Source organism: Lotus japonicus, chromosome 3, assembly GCF_012489685.1.
Source record: "Lotus japonicus ecotype B-129 chromosome 3, LjGifu_v1.2".
NCBI lineage: Eukaryota > Viridiplantae > Streptophyta > Magnoliopsida > Fabales > Fabaceae > Lotus > Lotus japonicus.
Genome location: NC_080043.1, coordinates 20015881 through 20021309, shown reverse-complemented (window position 1 = coordinate 20021309; position 5429 = coordinate 20015881).

Genomic DNA, 5429 nt, shown 5'->3' with positions numbered 1-5429 from the left:
AACGCTTTGGGGATTATGTAGGTTTTGAAAGTTTGGGATTTTGTGGAATTTGAAAATTTGGGGATCTTGTGGGGTTTGAGTTTGGTGTTATGGGTTCTAGTGGTTGTGGGGGTTTGATGTTGGAAATCTGATTTCTAGAGGTGAATGATGATGAAGATTGAAGATGAAAGGATGAAGGTAGATGAAGATGGATGATGAAGATGATGGAGGGTTTAATTTAGTGATTAGATTATTAAGTGATTTAATTTAGTGACTAAGGTTGTTTTTGTAATTTTAATTTTTTAATTATAAAATTAAATTATTAATTGAATATATGGAAATTAAATTTAATTAAAAATGATGTGGATTATGCCACATAATCATTGACCTGCCACTAGGCAATCTCGCCGGAGCTCCGCCCTCCGGCGAGGACTAATACCAAAACGCGTGCAATCGCAAGGAGATATCGCTAAAAATTTTCCGGGGAGGGACTAAAATCAAAACTCACTACAAAGACAAGGACCAATTTGACCATTAAAGAGTAAAATACACTCACCCCCTTCAAGGTTTGTGAGAATAACACTTAGCTTCATTCTTGTCCAAAATATGCACTCCACCCCAATAATAATCTCACAATTACACTCAGCTCAATTCTTATCTAAAATCTACACTCCACCCCCCTTTTAACACCATCCAAAAGATGCTAACGAAATATTCATTTAACTCAAAATTAATTAATTTAAATATAAATATAAATAAATTACATTATCCTCTAACTAAATAATAAATATAATTTTTTTTTGTAAAAAAAAAAGTAGCACTAGATAATCATTGCTCATTCAAGTAAACAAATCCTTGTTATTTGGAGGGCAGCACAAATGATTTACAATAAAGCATGTTGTATTTTAAATAAAAAAATATATTTATTTCATTCTCAAAAAATAATCCTACAGTTTTCAAATTTTATTTTTACACCATGAAAACAAAGATCTGTTCTCTCAAACTTAATTATAAGAAACTTAAGTTTACTAAAAAAATTGTCAATAAGTTTACTAAACTTTCAAAAAATATTGTGTTATGACGATATGTGATTACCTTAGTTATTAGGTTGTATGAGCACTTAAGCACATGACATTTTAAGTTCTAAAATATAAGTTGTTAAAGGTTATACACAGGTGTTAAGAACTCATCATTTGATAAACATTTTGACCGAAATATTCCATATTTAAATTTGAGTTTAGAGAGAGAAATATTTTGACCATAATAAACATCAAGTTTAATTATTATTTTTTATTTGGAGGTATTTAAAATATTTTATAAATATTTAGAATATTTACAAAATTATAGTATATTTATTATTTGGTTAGAGATAATGTAATTTATTTATCATTTATATTTAAATTGATTAATTTGAGTTGAAGGAATATTCTGTTAGCATCTATTGGATGGTGTTAAACGGGTGGGATGGAGTGAAGATTTTAGAGAAGAATTGAGCTAAGTGTAATTATGAGATTATTATTGGGGTAGAGTGTATATTTTGGATAAGAATGGAGCTAAGTATTATTCTCACAAACCTCGAGGGGGTGAGTGTATTTTACTCAAATTAAAAACATCAAGTTGAATTAGTTTTTTTAATATTAGTCATGGTCAATCTCGTAGATCCCAACTAAATAAAAAAAAATAGTAAGAAAATGAGAAGGGGAACACTTATAGAAGGGGAAAACAATATAGATGAATATAAACAAAATACCCATTGTTTCACTCCCAATGTGGCCATGTGCAGACTGAGAAATAGAGGTCATCAAAGAAAAATTTTAGCAAAATTTTTAAAAACGTTGCGATCCGAGGTGCTTCAGTATTTCCATGCATTATTTGGTGCCCGTGCACCTCAGAATAGGGCGGTACTTCATCATCTGACCTTCCCTAGGCTTTTAGAGGTCGCGGTTCACTGCATTGGTGACTCTGTGGATAAGGAGGAAGTGCGTAAAGCTCTTATGTCCATGAAATCTTTTACGGCGCCAGGACCTGATGGATTTCAACCAGTATTCTTAAAAAAATATTGGGACGTCGTGGGTGATGATGTTTGGCAGCTAGTTCGAGATGCGGTTGATCATGGGAGAGTGGAGGCTAGTATTATGGAGACGTTGATTGTGCTGATTCCAAAAGTTGATCATCCAGCTAGCATCAAGGAGTTCAGGCTTATCAGTTTCTGTAACGTTGTTTGCAAACTGACTAACAAAGTTATGGTGAACAGAATCAGGCTATTCCTCGATGGAATTATTAGTCCAATGCAGAATAGCTTCCTTCCGGGTAGGGGTACTATGGATAACGCTTTTCTTGCCCAGGAAATCATTCATCATATGAATCAGTCTCAAGCCAGGAAGAGTAGCTTGGCTTTTAAGATTGATCTGGAGAAAGCCTACGATAGTGTGTCTTGGACGTTTCTTGAAGAAACCTTGGTTCTTTTTTGCTTCTCCCGCCGAATCACTCACCTGATCATGTGCTGTGTCACCTCTTCTTCTTTATCTATCCTTTGGAATGGTGATCGCCTTCCTTCCTTCCAGCCGGGTAGAGGATTGAGACAAGGCGATCCTCTGTCTCCCTATTTGTTTGTTCTCTGTATGGAACGTCTTTCTATCCATATTCAATCTCTTGTTGATGGGAATGTTTGGCAGCCTGTGCTTCTTTCTAGGGACAGTCTGCCTATCTCACATTTGTTTTTTGCAGTTGTTATGCTCCTTTTCTGTAAAGCCTCGGGGTCCCAAGCTCAGGTGGTGGCTGAGGCTTTGCGGGTGTTTTTCCATAGTTCAGGTTTGCGCATTAACATTACTAAATCTAAGGCTATTGCGTTTAGGGGTGTGAGTCATGCCATTCAGGATGAAATTCGAAATATTGCCCCAATTCCGTTTGTGAATAATTTGGGTAAATACTTGGGTTTTCCATTACATGGAGGAAGTAGAGGACGAAGAGCTTTCCAATTTCTTTTGGATAATATACAAAAGAAGTTGGCTTCGTGGAAAACTAACATGTTGAATCTTGCAGGTAGAGTTTGTTTGGCGAAGTCTGTGCTTGTTGTTATCCCAAGTTACTCTATGCAGGTGTTCTGGCTTCTGCGCTGGTTGACGGAGCGTATCAATCAACTTGTCAGGAATTTTATTTGGTCCTAGCAGAGTGGGAATCATGGCTGGCATTTGGTGAAGTGGAATACTCTTACTCGCTAGAAAGATTGTGGGGGTCTTGGTATAAAGGAGATGAACAGATTCAATACTGCTTTGTTAGGCAAGGCGGTGTGGCAGATGGTTCAGATGGCAGATAAGTTGTGGGTCAAGGTTTTTGTGCATGAATATATTAAGGAGTCATCAATTCTCAACGTCCAGGTAAAGCAGCAGGACTCGTTGATTTTGAAAGGGATCTTGCGCGCCAGGGATCAAATTGGGCAGAACTTTGGATTTAAGCTTGGTGATGGCAATACGTCGATTTGGTATAAAGATTGGAGTAGGACGGGTCTTCTTGCGAACCAAGTTCCGTTTGTCCATATTTCTGATACTTAGGGATGGCAATGGGTCTCGGACCCATATGATACCCACAAAAAATATCCACTATGGGTAGGGTAAAAATCCGCTAGATGGGTATGAGGTTGGGTATGAATAATTACCCGCAAAAAGTAGTGGGTATGGGTACTATAGTACCCAACCCGCCCCATACCCGTACACACATATTATTATTATTATTATTATTATTATTATTATTATTATTATTATTATTATTATTATTATTATTATTATTTAGTAATATATATGAACAAATTAACTTAAGCTATAGTTTTTCAAACTTAATTATTTTAAAAAATAGGTGAGTATTTAAGGTATTCATAATCATTGCTAATTTACATCTACTTATTTTTAAAATTAGTAATTTAATAACCTATAACTTTAGAACTATATTATAAATCCAAAATTAAAAATTAAAGTTATATCTTTCTTGCTTAGTTGAATGATTTTATTTGTTAAGGGTAGATAATCTTTTGTATTTATATTAGTGTTTTTTATTTAAAAAGTTAGTTGTATTTTTTATTTTTTATTAACAAAAATTGTGAAAAATATATTTTGGTTAGTTAAATTGCGGGTAATGGGCACGGGTACGGGTATATAGGTACCCAGAGGGTACGGGGACGGGTATTCAAATTGCTACCCACGCGGGTATGGGGACGGGTACGGGTAATTTTTTAAAATGCAGGTATGGGGATGGGTACTATAGTACCCTACCCAGACCCTACCCATTACCATCCCTACTGATACTAATCTAACTTTGAAGGATATTATTAGCAACCACAACTGGAACTTGAACCGGCTCTCCACCATGCTTCCTGACGATGTTCAACAGAAGCTGCTGGCGATGGTTCCCATTTTATGCGCGTCGTGAGGTGATGCTTGGTGCTGGACCGTGGGTAACTCTGGTTCTGGCAAGTACACTGTGCGTGAAGCCTATGCATGGCTCAACGATTAGCCCACAATGCAATGGAGGACTGCAACCTTAGTTGGGTTTGGAAACTTAAAGTACCTGAGAAAATTCGTATGTTTATCTGGTTGATTTTAAATGATGGCCTGTAGGTGAACCAGCTCAGAGTCCGGTGTCATCTTGCGGTTGATGCTACTTGTTCGCGTTGCTCGAATGCTCTCGAGGATGCCTTCATTGCCTCCGAGACTGCCCGCAGTCCTGGGCCCTTTGGCAGCGGCTAGGCGCGACGACTTGGCCTAATTTTCTCTGCTCCAACCTCGCTGTTTGGGCTGCTTCCTTAGCTCGGGATTCCCATGGGCTGTGTTTCCTGGCTGGCTTGTGGGGAACGTGGCGGTGGCGGTGCAACTGGGTTCTGGACCCCCATCAGTGGCCTCTTGAGGTGGCTTGGCAGAAACTTTCTCATGATCATGACAATTGGGTGAGGTGCCATTCTAGCAATGACTTGCTTCTTTGTAACGCTTGGTCGCCGCCGCCGCCGGGGGTGGTCAAGTGCAATTCCGATGGGAGCTTCCGTGAGTTGGAAGGGATAATGGGGAGTGACGATGTTATCAGGGACCACCACGGTCGTTGGGTGCTACTCCCGAGTGGACGGCGGGAACGCGTTCAAAGCGGAAGCCTTAGCGTTGCGTGATGTGCTCCAGCTAGCTTGGGACAGAGGCTTTCGACAAGTTATCTGTGATGTAGATTGTGTTGATTTAGTGAAGATTGTAGCTGGTCCAGAAGCGGTTCAGCTCCACATAGAGTTCTTGGTGCTTTTTTCTATTCGCCAACTTATATCCATGGAGTCGGATGTGAAGTTGAATGGTGTCAATTGCGATAGCAACGCTATAGCGGATTGCTTAGCTTGGAGAGGTGTTGCAGCTGGTTTGCTTGGTTCGTGGGTGATTGAGAATCCGGATTCGGATGTTGACTACCTTCTGTTGAAGGATTCT